The following is a 17,013-nucleotide window of genomic DNA, read 5'->3' as shown; positions in this document are numbered from 1 at the left end:
TGCATCCCTGACTGTAGCTTTACACCCCATACTGTATCCCTGACTGTAGCCTTAAACACCATACTGCATCCCTGACTGTAGCCTTACACCCCCATACTGCATCCCTGACTGTAGTCTTACACCCCATACTGCATCCCTGACTGTAGTCTTACACCCCTAAACACTGCATCACTGACTGTAGCTTTACACCCCATACTGCATCCCTGACTGTAGCCTTACACCCCTAAACACTGCATCCCTGACTGTAGCTTTACACCCCATACTGTATCCCTGACTGTAGCCTTAAACACCATACCGCATCCCTGACTGTAGCCTTATACCTCATACTGCATCCCTGACTGTAGCCTTATACCTCATACTGCATCCCTGACTGTAGCCTTATACCTCATACTGCATCCCTGACTGTAGCCTTACACCCCATACTGCATCGCTCACTGTAGTCTTACACCCCTAAACACTGCATCCCTGACTGTAGCCTTATACCTCATACTGCATCCCTGACTGTAGCCTTACACCCCATACTGAATCCCTGACTGTAGCCTTACACCCCATACCTCATCCCTGACTAGTCTTACACCCCTAAACACTGCATCCCTGACTGTAGCCTTAAACCCCATACTGAATCCCTGACTGTAGCCTTACACCCCATACCTCATCCCTGACTAGTCTTACACCCCTAAACACTGCATCCCTGTCTGTAGCTTTACACCCCTAAACACTGTAGCCTTAAACCCCATACTGCATCCCTGACTAGCCTTACACCCACATACTGCATCCCTGACTGTAGCCTTACACCCCTAAACACTGCATCCCTGACTGTAGCCTAACACCCCATACTGCATCCCTGACTGTAGCCTTACACCTCATACTGCATCCCTGACTGTAGCCTTACACCCCCATACTGCATCCCTTACTGTAGCCTTACACCCCATACTGCATCCCTTACTGTAGCCTTACTCCCCCATACTGCAACCCTGACTGTAGTCTTATACCCCATACTGCATCCCTGACTGTAGCCTTACACCCCATACTGCTTCCCTGACTAGCTTTACACCCCATACTGCTTCCCTGACTGTAGCCTTACACCACATACTGCATCCCTGATTGTAGCCTTACTCCCCATACTGCATCCCTGACTGTAGTCTTACACCCCATACTGCATCCCTGACTGTAGTCTTACACCCCTAAACACTGCATCCCTGATTGTAGCCTTACACCCCTAAACACTGCATCCCTGACTGTAGCTTTACACCCCATACTGTATCCCTGACTGTAGCCTTAAACACCATACTGCATCCCTGACTGTAGCCTTACACCCCCATACTGCATCCCTGACTGTAGCCTTACACCCCCATACTGCATCGCTGACTGTAGTCTTACACCCCATACTGCATCCCTGATTGTAGCCTTACTCCCCATACTGCATCCCTGACTGTAGTCTTACACCCCTAAACACTGTAGCCTTAAACCCCATACTGCAATCCTGACTAGCCTTACACCCACATACTGCATCCCTGACTGTAGCCTTACACCCCTAAACACTGCATCCCTGACTGTAGCCTAACACCCCATACTGCATCCCTGACTGTAGCCTTACACCCCATACTGCAACCCTGACTGTATCCTTATACCCCATACTGCATCCCTTACTGTAGCCTTATACCCCCATACTGCATCCCTGACTGTAGCCTTACACCCCCATACTGCAACCCTGACTTTAGCCTTATACCCCATACTGCATCCCACACTGTAGCCTTACACCATACTGCATCCCTTACTGTAGCCTTATACCCCCATACTGCAACCCTGACTGCAGCCTTACACCCCTATACTGCAACCCTGACTGTAGTCTTATACCCCATACTGCATCCCTGACTGTAGCCTTACACCCTATACTGCTTCCCTGACTGTAGCCTTACACCCCATACTGCATCCCTTACTGTAGCCTTACACCCCATACTGCTTCCCTGACTGTAGCCTTACACCCCCATACTGCATCCCTGACTGTAGCCTTACACCCCATACTGCATCCCTGACTGTAGCCTTACACCCCATACTGCATCCCTGACTGTAGTCTTACACCCCATACTGCTTCCCTGACTGTAGCCTTATACCCCATACTGCATACCTTACTGTAGCCCTACACCCCCATACTGCATCCCTGACTGTCGCCTTACACCCCCATACTGCATCGCTGACTGTAGTCTTACACCCCATACTGCATCCCTGATTGTAGCCTTACTCCCCATACTGCATCCCTGACTGTAGTCTTACACCCCTAAACACTGTAGCCTTAAACCCCATACTGCAATCCTGACTAGCCTTACACCCACATACTGCATCCCTGACTGTAGCCTTACACCCCTAAACACTGCATCCCTGACTGTAGCCTAACACCCCATACTGCATCCCTGACTGTAGCCTTACACCCCATACTGCAACCCTGACTGTATCCTTATACCCCATACTGCATCCCTTACTGTAGCCTTATACCCCCATACTGCATCCCTGACTGTAGCCTTACACCCCCATACTGCAACCCTGACTTTAGCCTTATACCCCATACTGCATCCCACACTGTAGCCTTACACCATACTGCATCCCTTACTGTAGCCTTATACCCCCATACTGCAACCCTGACTGCAGCCTTACACCCCTATACTGCAACCCTGACTGTAGTCTTATACCCCATACTGCATCCCTGACTGTAGCCTTACACCCTATACTGCTTCCCTGACTGTAGCCTTACACCCCATACTGCATCCCTGACTGTAGTCTTACACCCCATACTGCTTCCCTGACTGTAGCCTTATACCCCATACTGCATACCTTACTGTAGCCCTACACCCCCATACTGCATCCCTGACTGTCGCCTTACACCCCATACTGCATCCCTGACTGTAGCCTTACACCCCATACTGCATCCCTGACTGTAGTCTTACACCCCTAAACACTGCATCCCTGACTGTAGCCTTACTCCCCTAAACACTGCATCCCTGACTGTAGCTTTACACCCCATACTGCATCCCTGACTATAGCCTTACACCCCTAAACACTGCATTCCTTACTGTAGCCTAACACCCCATACTGCATCCCTTACTGTAGCCTTACACCTCATACTGCATCGCTGACTGTAGTCTTACACCCCTAAACACTGCATCCCTGACTGTAGCCTTACACCCCTAAACACTGCATCCCTGACTGTAGCCTTACACCCCTAAACACTGCATCCCTGACTGTAGCCTTACACCCCTAAACACTGCATCCTTTACTGTAGCCTTACGCCCCATACTGAATCCCTGACTGTAGCCTTACACCCCATACCTCATCCCTGACTGTAGTCTTACACCCCTAAACACTGCATCCCTGACTGTAGCTTTACACCCCTAAACACTGTAGCCTTAAACCCCATACTGCATCCCTGACTAGCCTTACACCCACATACTGCATCCCTGACTGTAGCCTTACACCCCTAAACACTGCATCCCTGACTGTAGCCTAACACCCCATACTGCATCCCTGACTGTAGCCTTACACCCCATACTGCAACCCTGACTTTAGCCTTATACCCCATACTGCATCCCTTACTGTAGCCTTATACCCCCATACTGCATCCCTGACTGTAGCCTTACACCCCCATACTGCAACCCTGACTTTAGCCTTATACCCCATACTGCATCCCACACTGTAGCCTTACACCATACTGCATCCCTTACTGTAGCCTTATACCCCCATACTGCAACCCTGACTGTAGCCTTTTACCCCATACTGCATCCCTTACTGTAGCCTTACTCCCCCATACTGCAACCCTGACTGTAGTCTTATACCCCATACTGCATCCCTGACAGTAGCCTTACACCCCATACTGCTTCCCTGACTAGCTTTACACCCCATACTGCTTCCCTGACTGTAGCCTTACACCACATACTGCATCCCTGATTGTAGCCTTACTCCCCATACTGCATCCCTGACTGTAGTCTTACACCCCATACTGCATCCCTGACTGTAGTCTTACACCCCTAAACACTGCATCACTGACTGTAGCTTTACACCCCATACTGCATCCCTGACTGTAGCCTTACACCCCTAAACACTGCATTCCTTACTGTAGCCTAACACCCCATACTGCATCCCTTACTGTAGCCTTACACCACATACTGCATCCCTGATTGTAGCCTTACTCCCCATACTGCATCCCTGACTGTAGTCTTACACCCCATACTGCATCCCTGACTGTAGTCTTACACCCCTAAACACTGCATCCCTGACTGTAGCCTTACACCCCTAAACACTGCATCCCTGACTGTAGCCTTACACCCATAAACACTGCATCCCTGACTGTAGCCTTACACTCCTAAACACTGCATCCCTTACTGTAGCCTTACGCCCCATACTGAATCCCTGACTGTAGCCTTACACCCCATACCTCATCCCTGACTGTAGTCTTACACCCCTAAACACTGCATCCCTGACTGTAGCTTTACACCCCTAAACACTGTAGCCTTAAACCCCATACTGCAATCCTGACTAGCCTTACACCCACATACTGCATCCCTGACTGTAGCCTTACACCCCTAAACACTGCATCCCTGACTGTAGCCTAACACCCCATACTGCATCCCTGACTGTAGCCTTACACCCCATACTGCAACCCTGACTGTATCCTTATACCCCATACTGCATCCCTTACTGTAGCCTTATACCCCCATACTGCATCCCTGACTGTAGCCTTACACCCCCATACTGCAACCCTGACTTTAGCCTTATACCCCATACTGCATCCCACACTGTAGCCTTACACCATACTGCATCCCTTACTGTAGCCTTATACCCCCATACTGCAACCCTGACTGCAGCCTTACACCCCTATACTGCAACCCTGACTGTAGTCTTATACCCCATACTGCATCCCTGACTGTAGCCTTACACCCCATACTGCTTCCCTGACTACCTTTACACCCCATACTGCTTCCCTGACTGTAGCCTTACACCACATACTGCATCCCTGATTGTAGCCTTACTCCCCATACTGCATCCCTGACTGTAGTCTTACACCCCATACTGCATCCCTGACTGTAGCCTTACACCCCATACTGCATCCCTGACTGTAGTCTTACACCCCATACTGCTTCCCTGACTGTAACCTTATACCCCATACTGCATACCTTACTGTAGCCCTACACCCCCATACTGCATCCCTGACTGTCGCCTTACACCCCATACTGCATCCCTGACTGTAGTCTTACACCCCTAAACACTGCATCCCTGACTGTAGCCTTACTCCCCTAAACACTGCATCCCTGACTGTAGCTTTACACCCCATACTGCATCCCTGACTATAGCCTTACACCCCTAAACACTGCATTCCTTACTGTAGCCTTACACCCCTAAACACTGCATCCCTGACTGTAGCCTTACACCCCTAAACACTGCATCCCTGACTGTAGCCTTACACCCCTAAACACTGCATCCTTTACTGTAGCCTTACGCCCCATACTGAATCCCTGACTGTAGCCTTACACCCCATACCTCATCCCTGACTGTAGTCTTACACCCCTAAACACTGCATCCCTGACTGTAGCTTTACACCCCTAAACACTGTAGCCTTAAACCCCATACTGCATCCCTGACTAGCCTTACACCCACATACTGCATCCCTGACTGTAGCCTTACACCCCTAAACACTGCATCCCTGACTGTAGCCTAACACCCCATACTGCATCCCTGACTGTAGCCTTACACCCCATACTGCAACCCTGACTTTAGCCTTATACCCCATACTGCATCCCTTACTGTAGCCTTATACCCCCATACTGCATCCCTGACTGTAGCCTTACACCCCCATACTGCAACCCTGACTTTAGCCTTATACCCCATACTGCATCCCACACTGTAGCCTTACACCATACTGCATCCCTTACTGTAGCCTTATACCCCCATATTGCAACCCTGACTGTAGCCTTTTACCCCATACTGCATCCCTTACTGTAGCCTTACTCCCCCATACTGCAACCCTGACTGTAGTCTTATACCCCATACTGCATCCCTGACTGTAGCCTTACACCCCATACTGCTTCCCTGACTAGCTTTACACCCCATACTGCTTCCCTGACTGTAGCCTTACACCACATACTGCATCCCTGATTGTAGCCTTACTCCCCATACTGCATCCCTGACTGTCGCCTTACACCCCATACTGCATCCCTGACTGTAGCCTTACACCCCATACTGCATCCCTGACTGTAGTCTTACACCCCTAAACACTGCATCCCTGACTGTAGCCTTACTCCCCTAAACACTGCATCCCTGACTGTAGCTTTACACCCCATACTGCATCCCTGACTATAGCCTTACACCCCTAAACACTGCATTCCTTACTGTAGCCTAACACCCCATACTGCATCCCTTACTGTAGCCTTACACCTCATACTGCATCGCTGACTGTAGTCTTACACCCCTAAACACTGCATTCCTTACTGTAGCCTAACACCCCATACTGCATCCCTTACTGTAGCCTTACACCTCATACTGCATCGCTGACTGTAGTCTTACACCCCTAAACACTGCATCCCTGACTGTAGCCTTACACCCCTAAACACTGCATCCCTGACTGTAGCCTTACACCCATAAACACTGCATCCCTGACTGTAGCCTTACACTCCTAAACACTGCATCCCTTACTGTAGCCTTACGCCCCATACTGAATCCCTGACTGTAGCCTTACACCCCATACCTCATCCCTGACTGTAGTCTTACACCCCTAAACACTGCATCCCTGACTGTAGCTTTACACCCCTAAACACTGTAGCCTTAAACCCCATACTGCAATCCTGACTAGCCTTACACCCACATACTGCATCCCTGACTGTAGCCTTACACCCCTAAACACTGCATCCCTGACTGTAGCCTAACACCCCATACTGCATCCCTGACTGTAGCCTTACACCCCATACTGCAACCCTGACTGTATCCTTATACCCCATACTGCATCCCTTACTGTAGCCTTATACCCCCATACTGCATCCCTGACTGTAGCCTTACACCCCCATACTGCAACCCTGACTTTAGCCTTATACCCCATACTGCATCCCACACTGTAGCCTTACACCATACTGCATCCCTTACTGTAGCCTTATACCCCCATACTGCAACCCTGACTGCAGCCTTACACCCCTATACTGCAACCCTGACTGTAGTCTTATACCCCATACTGCATCCCTGACTGTAGCCTTACACCCTATACTGCTTCCCTGACTGTAGCCTTACACCCCATACTGCATCCCTTACTGTAGCCTTACACCCCATACTGCTTCCCTGACTGTAGCCTTACACCCCATACTGCATCCCTGACTGTAGCCTTACACCCCATACTGCATCCCTGACTGTAGTCTTACACCCCATACTGCTTCCCTGACTGTAGCCTTATACCCCATACTGCATACCTTACTGTAGCCCTACACCCCCATACTGCATCCCTGACTGTCGCCTTACACCCCATACTGCATCCCTGACTGTAGCCTTACACCCCATACTGCATCCCTGACTGTAGTCTTACACCCCTAAACACTGCATCCCTGACTGTAGCCTTACTCCCCTAAACACTGCATCCCTGACTGTAGCTTTACACCCCATACTGCATCCCTGACTATAGCCTTACACCCCTAAACACTGCATTCCTTACTGTAGCCTAACACCCCATACTGCATCCCTTACTGTAGCCTTACACCTCATACTGCATCGCTGACTGTAGTCTTACACCCCTAAACACTGCATCCCTGACTGTAGCCTTACACCCCTAAACACTGCATCCCTGACTGTAGCCTTACACCCCTAAACACTGCATCCCTGACTGTAGCCTTACACCCCTAAACACTGCATCCTTTACTGTAGCCTTACGCCCCATACTGAATCCCTGACTGTAGCCTTACACCCCATACCTCATCCCTGACTGTAGTCTTACACCCCTAAACACTGCATCCCTGACTGTAGCTTTACACCCCTAAACACTGTAGCCTTAAACCCCATACTGCATCCCTGACTAGCCTTACACCCACATACTGCATCCCTGACTGTAGCCTTACACCCCTAAACACTGCATCCCTGACTGTAGCCTAACACCCCATACTGCATCCCTGACTGTAGCCTTACACCCCATACTGCAACCCTGACTTTAGCCTTATACCCCATACTGCATCCCTTACTGTAGCCTTATACCCCCATACTGCATCCCTGACTGTAGCCTTACACCCCCATACTGCAACCCTGACTTTAGCCTTATACCCCATACTGCATCCCACACTGTAGCCTTACACCATACTGCATCCCTTACTGTAGCCTTATACCCCCATACTGCAACCCTGACTGTAGCCTTTTACCCCATACTGCATCCCTTACTGTAGCCTTACTCCCCCATACTGCAACCCTGACTGTAGTCTTATACCCCATACTGCATCCCTGACAGTAGCCTTACACCCCATACTGCTTCCCTGACTAGCTTTACACCCCATACTGCTTCCCTGACTGTAGCCTTACACCACATACTGCATCCCTGATTGTAGCCTTACTCCCCATACTGCATCCCTGACTGTAGTCTTACACCCCATACTGCATCCCTGACTGTAGTCTTACACCCCTAAACACTGCATCACTGACTGTAGCTTTACACCCCATACTGCATCCCTGACTGTAGCCTTACACCCCTAAACACTGCATTCCTTACTGTAGCCTAACACCCCATACTGCATCCCTTACTGTAGCCTTACACCACATACTGCATCCCTGATTGTAGCCTTACTCCCCATACTGCATCCCTGACTGTAGTCTTACACCCCATACTGCATCCCTGACTGTAGTCTTACACCCCTAAACACTGCATCCCTGACTGTAGCCTTACACCCCTAAACACTGCATCCCTGACTGTAGCCTTACACCCATAAACACTGCATCCCTGACTGTAGCCTTACACTCCTAAACACTGCATCCCTTACTGTAGCCTTACGCCCCATACTGAATCCCTGACTGTAGCCTTACACCCCATACCTCATCCCTGACTGTAGTCTTACACCCCTAAACACTGCATCCCTGACTGTAGCTTTACACCCCTAAACACTGTAGCCTTAAACCCCATACTGCAATCCTGACTAGCCTTACACCCACATACTGCATCCCTGACTGTAGCCTTACACCCCTAAACACTGCATCCCTGACTGTAGCCTAACACCCCATACTGCATCCCTGACTGTAGCCTTACACCCCATACTGCAACCCTGACTGTATCCTTATACCCCATACTGCATCCCTTACTGTAGCCTTATACCCCCATACTGCATCCCTGACTGTAGCCTTACACCCCCATACTGCAACCCTGACTTTAGCCTTATACCCCATACTGCATCCCACACTGTAGCCTTACACCATACTGCATCCCTTACTGTAGCCTTATACCCCCATACTGCAACCCTGACTGCAGCCTTACACCCCTATACTGCAACCCTGACTGTAGTCTTATACCCCATACTGCATCCCTGACTGTAGCCTTACACCCCATACTGCTTCCCTGACTACCTTTACACCCCATACTGCTTCCCTGACTGTAGCCTTACACCACATACTGCATCCCTGATTGTAGCCTTACTCCCCATACTGCATCCCTGACTGTAGTCTTACACCCCATACTGCATCCCTGACTGTAGCCTTACACCCCATACTGCATCCCTGACTGTAGTCTTACACCCCATACTGCTTCCCTGACTGTAGCCTTATACCCCATACTGCATACCTTACTGTAGCCCTACACCCCCATACTGCATCCCTGACTGTCGCCTTACACCCCATACTGCATCCCTGACTGTAGTCTTACACCCCTAAACACTGCATCCCTGACTGTAGCCTTACTCCCCTAAACACTGCATCCCTGACTGTAGCTTTACACCCCATACTGCATCCCTGACTATAGCCTTACACCCCTAAACACTGCATTCCTTACTGTAGCCTAACACCCCATACTGCATCCCTTACTGTAGCCTTACACCTCATACTGCATCGCTGACTGTAGTCTTACACCCCTAAACACTGCATCCCTGACTGTAGCCTTACACCCCTAAACACTGCATCCCTGACTGTAGCCTTACACCCCTAAACACTGCATCCCTGACTGTAGCCTTACACCCCTAAACACTGCATCCTTTACTGTAGCCTTACGCCCCATACTGAATCCCTGACTGTAGCCTTACACCCCATACCTCATCCCTGACTGTAGTCTTACACCCCTAAACACTGCATCCCTGACTGTAGCTTTACACCCCTAAACACTGTAGCCTTAAACCCCATACTGCATCCCTGACTAGCCTTACACCCACATACTGCATCCCTGACTGTAGCCTTACACCCCTAAACACTGCATCCCTGACTGTAGCCTAACACCCCATACTGCATCCCTGACTGTAGCCTTACACCCCATACTGCAACCCTGACTTTAGCCTTATACCCCATACTGCATCCCTTACTGTAGCCTTATACCCCCATACTGCATCCCTGACTGTAGCCTTACACCCCCATACTGCAACCCTGACTTTAGCCTTATACCCCATACTGCATCCCACACTGTAGCCTTACACCATACTGCATCCCTTACTGTAGCCTTATACCCCCATACTGCAACCCTGACTGTAGCCTTTTACCCCATACTGCATCCCTTACTGTAGCCTTACTCCCCCATACTGCAACCCTGACTGTAGTCTTATACCCCATACTGCATCCCTGACTGTAGCCTTACACCCCATACTGCTTCCCTGACTAGCTTTACACCCCATACTGCTTCCCTGACTGTAGCCTTACACCACATACTGCATCCCTGATTGTAGCCTTACTCCCCATACTGCATCCCTGACTGTAGTCTTACACCCCATACTGCATCCCTGACTGTAGTCTTACACCCCTAAACACTGCATCCCTGACTGTAGCCTTACACCCCTAAACACTGCATCCCTGACTGTAGCCTTACACCCCTAAACACTGCATTCCTTACTGTAGCCTAACACCCCATACTGCATCCCTTACTGTAGCCTTACACCTCATACTGCATCGCTGACTGTAGTCTTACACCCCTAAACACTGCATCCCTGACTGTAGCCTTACACCCCTAAACACTGCATCCCTGACTGTAGCCTTACACCCATAAACACTGCATCCCTGACTGTAGCCTTACACTCCTAAACACTGCATCCCTTACTGTAGCCTTACGCCCCATACTGAATCCCTGACTGTAGCCTTACACCCCATACCTCATCCCTGACTGTAGTCTTACACCCCTAAACACTGCATCCCTGACTGTAGCTTTACACCCCTAAACACTGTAGCCTTAAACCCCATACTGCAATCCTGACTAGCCTTACACCCACATACTGCATCCCTGACTGTAGCCTTACACCCCTAAACACTGCATCCCTGACTGTAGCCTAACACCCCATACTGCATCCCTAACTGTAGCCTTACACCCCATACTGCAACCCTGACTGTATCCTTATACCCCATACTGCATCCCTTACTGTAGCCTTATACCCCCATACTGCATCCCTGACTGTAGCCTTACACACCCATACTGCAACCCTGACTTTAGCCTTATACCCCATACTGCATCCCACACTGTAGCCTTACACCATACTGCATCCCTTACTGTAGCCTTATACCCCCATACTGCAACCCTGACTGCAGCCTTACACCCCTATACTGCAACCCTGACTGTAGTCTTATACCCCATACTGCATCCCTGACTGTAGCCTTACACCCCATACTGCTTCCCTGACTAGCTTTACACCCCATACTGCTTCCCTGACTGTAGCCTTACACCACATACTGCATCCCTGATTGTAGCCTTACTCCCCATACTGCATCCCTGACTGTAGTCTTACACCCCATACTGCATCCCTGACTGTAGTCTTACACCCCTAAACACTGCATCCCTGACTGTAGCCTTACACCCCTAAACACTGCATCCCTGATTGTAGCCTTACACCCCTAAACACTGCATCCCTGACTGTAGCCTAACACCCCATACTGCATCCCTGACTGTAGCCTTACACCCCATACTGCAACCCTGACTTTAGCCTTATACCCCATACTGCATCCCTTACTGTAGCCTTATACCCCCATACTGCATCCCTGACTGTAGCCTTACACCCCCATACTGCAACCCTGACTTTAGCCTTATACCCCATACAGCATCCCACACTGTAGCCTTACACCATACTGCATCCCTTACTGTAGCCTTATACCCCCATACTGCAACCCTGACTGTAGCCTTTTACCCCATACTGCATCCCTTACTGTAGCCTTACTCCCCCATACTGCAACCCTGACTGTAGTCTTATACCCCATACTGCATCCCTGACTGTAGCCTTACACCCCATACTGCTTCCCTGACTAGCTTTACACCCCATACTGCTTCCCTGACTGTAGCCTTACACCACATACTGCATCCCTGATTGTAGCCTTACTCCCCATACTGCATCCCTGACTGTAGTCTTACACCCCATACTGCATCCCTGACCAGGGCCGGCTCTAGGCATGTTCGAATAGAGCGGCCGCGCAGGGCGCCACCCTTAATGGGCGCCGCGCGCTGGCGCCGCCATATTCGAAGCGAGCCGGCCCTGTGTGTGTGTGCAGCGCGTTGTCCCCGCCGTCCGTGTGTGCGGCGTGCGCTGCGCGGCGCCGGTGTCTAACGTCAGACGCCGGCGCCGCGCATAGCGCACACAAGTGGCCGCCCGCCCACCGGCACTCGGATCCTCACTCTCCCGCCCGCCAGCACTCACGCCAGCACTCCTCCTCCCTCTCTCAGACTCAGCGCCTCAGGTATTTGGTGTGGTGGGGTGGGGTGGGGGGGTCAAACATTTATGGATCGCACTGTGGGGGCATTTATCTGGCACACTGGGGGCATATCTGGCTCTGTGGGGGCATTTCTGGCACTGTGGGGGGCATATCTGGCTCATTGGGGGCATATCTGGCTCACTGGGGGCATATCTGGCTCTGTGGGGGCATTTATCTGGCCCTGTGTGGGGGCATTTCTGGCAATGTGGGGGCATTTCTGGCACCGTGGGGGCATATCTGGCACACTGGGGGGATTATCTGGCACACTGGGGGGATTATCTGGCACACTGGGGGCATATCTGGCACACTGGGGGCATATCTGGCACACTGGGGGCATATCTGGCTCTGTGGGGGCATTTCTGGCACTGTGGGGGGCATATCTGGCTCATTGGGGGCATATCTGGCACACTGGGGGCATATCTGGCACACTGGGGGCATATCTGGCTCTACTGGGGGCATATCTGGCACACTGGGGGCATATCTGGCACACTGGGGGCATATCTGGCACACTGGGGGCATATCTGGCTCTGTGGGGGCATTTCTGGCACTGTGGGGGGCATATCTGGCTCATTGGGGCATATCTGGCACACTGGGGGCATATCTGGCACACTGGGGGCATATCTGGCTATGTGGGGGCATTTATCTGGCCCTGTGTGGGGGCATTTCTGGCAATGTGGGGGCATTTCTGGCACACTGGGGGGATTATCTGGCACACTGGGGGGATTATCTGGCACACTGGGGGCATATCTGGCACACTGGGGGCATATCTGGCACACTGGGGGCATATCTGGCACACTGGGGGCATATCTGGCTCTGTGGGGGCATTTATCTGGCCCTGTGTGGGGGCATTTCTGGCACCGTGGGGGCATATCTGGCACACTGGGGGGATTATCTGGCACACTGGGGGGATTATCTGGCACACTGGGGGGCATATCTGGCACACTGGGGGCATATCTGGCACACTGGGGGCATATCTGGCACACTGGGGGCATATCTGGCACACTGGGGGCATATCTGGCTCTGTGGGGGCATTTATCTGGCCCTGTGTGGGGGCATTTCTGGCAATGTGGGGGCATTTCTGGCAATGTGGGGGCATTTCTGGCACGCTGGGGGGATTATCTGGCACACTGGGGGGATTATCTAGCACACTGGGGGGATTATCTGGCACACTGGGGGGATTATATGGCACACTGGGGGGATTATCTGGCACACTGGGGGCATTTCTGGCACACTGGGGGCATATCTGGCACACTGGGGGCATATCTGGCACACTGGGGGCATATCTGGCTCTGTGGGGGCATTTATCTGGCCCTGTGTGGGGGCATATCTGGCACACTGGGGACATATCTGGCACACTGGGGGCATATCTGGCACACTGGGGGCATATCTGGCACACTGGGGGCATATCTGGCACACTGGGGGCATATCTGGCACACTGGGGGCATATCTGGCTCTGTGGGGGCATTTATCTGGCCCTGTGTGGGCATATCTGGCACTGTGGGGGCATATCTGGCTCTGTGGGGGCATTTATCTGGCCCTGTGTGGGGGCATTTATCTGGCCCTGTGTGGGGGCATTTATCTGGCCCTGTGTGGGGGCATTTATCTGGCCCTGTGTGGGGGCATTTATCTGGCCCTGTGTGGGGGCATTTATCTGGCCCTGTGTGGGGGCATTTCTGGGACTGTGGGGGCATTTCTGGCACTGTGGGGGCATTTCTGGCATTTCTGGCACTGTGGGGGCATTTCTGGAACTGTGGGGGCATTTCTGGCACTGTGGGGGCACTTATGCATCTGGCAATGTGGGCATTTATGTATCTGGCACTGGGGGCATATCTAGCCCTGTGGGGGCATATCTGGCTCTGTGGGGGCATTTATCTGGCCCTGTGTGGGGGCATATCTGGCTCTGTGAAGGCATTTATCTGGCCCTGTGTGGGGGCATTTATCTGGCCCTGTGTGGGGGCATTTATCTGGCCCTGTGTGGGGGCATTTATCTGGCCCTGTGTGGGGGCATTTCTGGGACTGTGGGGGCATTTCTGGCAATGTGGGGGCATTTCTGGAACTGTTGGGGCATTTCTGGCACTGTGGGGGGCATATCTGGCACTGTGGGGGCACTTATGCATCTGGCAATGTGGGCATTTATGTATCTGGCACTGGGGGCATATCTAGCCCTGTGGGGGCATATCTGGCACTGTGGGGGCAATTTTATATATGGCACTGTGGGGACATATCTGGCACTGTGTGGGCATTTTTATATCTGGCACTGTGGGGGCACTTATGTATCTGGCACTGTGGGGGCACTTATGTATCTGGCACTGTGGGGGCATTTATGTATCTGGCACTGTGGGGGGCATATCTACACTGTGGAGGCATTTATGTATCTGGCACTTTGGGGGCATTTATGTATCTGAACTGTGGGTGCATATCTGGCACTGTGTGGCCATTTATGTAGCTGGCACTGCTGGGGGGCATGTCACGTGTAGCTGGCACTGCTGGGGGGCATGTCACGTGTAGCTGGCACTGCTGGGGGGCATGTCACGTGTAGCTGGCACTGCTGGGGGGCATGTCATGTAGTGTTCCCGCTAGGCGTCTGTGGCTAGGCAATGTGTCTCAGTGCTCTCCCTGGTGCAATGTGTCTCAGTGCTGTGCCTGACGCAAAGTGTATAGGAGGTTCTACCTGGTGCAGTGTGTATTAGCTGCACTACTGTGTGGTGTAATGCAAATTGCCACTATTATGTGGCCACGTACCTTCCTCACGAAGTAACTCCCCTTAATTTTTGCTGCGCGCCTTCGGCGCGCACTGTCCATTCTTTGGCATATAGGTATGGGAACAACAAGCAGTATGTACATCATTTTGCCCTCCTAACTTAAAAAAGTGCCCTCCCTGTGATCAGCACCATGCCCTAAAAAGTGAACACTATCATGTGTAGCTGGCACTGCTGGGGGGCATGTCATGTGTAGCTGGCACTGCTGCGGGGCATGTCATGTGTAGCTGGCTAGCTGGCACTGCTGCTGGGCATGTCATGTGTAGCTGGCTAGCTGGCACTGCTGCGGGGCATGTCATGTGTAGCTGGCACTGCTGCGGGGCATGTCATGTCTATCTGGCACTGCACATTATGTGTATCTGGCACTATACTGGAGACATTGTGTGTAAGGAACACTACTGTGGCTATGTGTAAGGCGGCTAATTGTGTGAAAATGTGTTTATAGTTTGATGATATGAAGTTATGAGGCCACGCCCACTTTTCCAGAGGCCACACCCACTTTTCCGAGAGCGCGCGCCTGCGGCGCGCGCATGGGGGGGGGGGGCGCTTTTACATTTTCTCGCTCAGGGTGCTAGTAGGCCTGGAGCCGGCCCTGTCCCTGACTGTAGTCTTACACCCCTAAACACTGCATCACTGACTGTAGCTTTACACCCCATACTGCATCCCTGACTGTAGCCTTACACCCCTAAACACTGCATGCCTTACTGTAGCCTAACACCCCATACTGCATCCCTTACTGTAGCCTTACACCTCATACTGCATTGCTGACTGTAGTCTTACACCCCTAAACACTGCATCCCTGACTGTAGCCTTACACCCCTAAACACTGCATCCCTGACTGTAGCCTTACACCCATAAACACTGCATCCCTGACTGTAGCCTTACACTCCTAAACACTGCATCCCTTACTGTAGCCTTACGCCCCATACTGAATCCCTGACTGTAGCCTTACACCCCATACCTCATCCCTGACTGTAGTCTTACACCCCTAAACACTGCATCCCTGACTGTAGCTTTACACCCCTAAACACTGTAGCCTTAAACCCCATACTGCATCCCTGACTAGCCTTACACCCACATACTGCATCCCTGACTGTAGCCTTACACCCCTAAACACTGCATCCCTGACTGTAGCCTAACACCCCATACTGCATCCCTGACTGTAGCCTTACACCCCATACTGCAACCCTGACTGTATCCTTATACCCCATACTGCATCCCTTACTGTAGCCTTATACCCCCATACTGCATCCCTGACTGTAGCCTTACACCCCCATACTGCAACCCTGACTTTAGCCTTATACCCCATACTGCATCCCACACTGTAGCCTTACACCATACTGCATGCCTTACTGTAGCCTTATACCCCCATACTGCAACCCTGACTGCA

This window comes from Pseudophryne corroboree, chromosome 7 (genome assembly GCF_028390025.1).
Source record: "Pseudophryne corroboree isolate aPseCor3 chromosome 7, aPseCor3.hap2, whole genome shotgun sequence".
NCBI lineage: Eukaryota > Metazoa > Chordata > Amphibia > Anura > Myobatrachidae > Pseudophryne > Pseudophryne corroboree.
The sequence above is the reverse complement of the archived record's forward strand: the minus strand, read 5'-3'. Positions refer to the sequence as shown.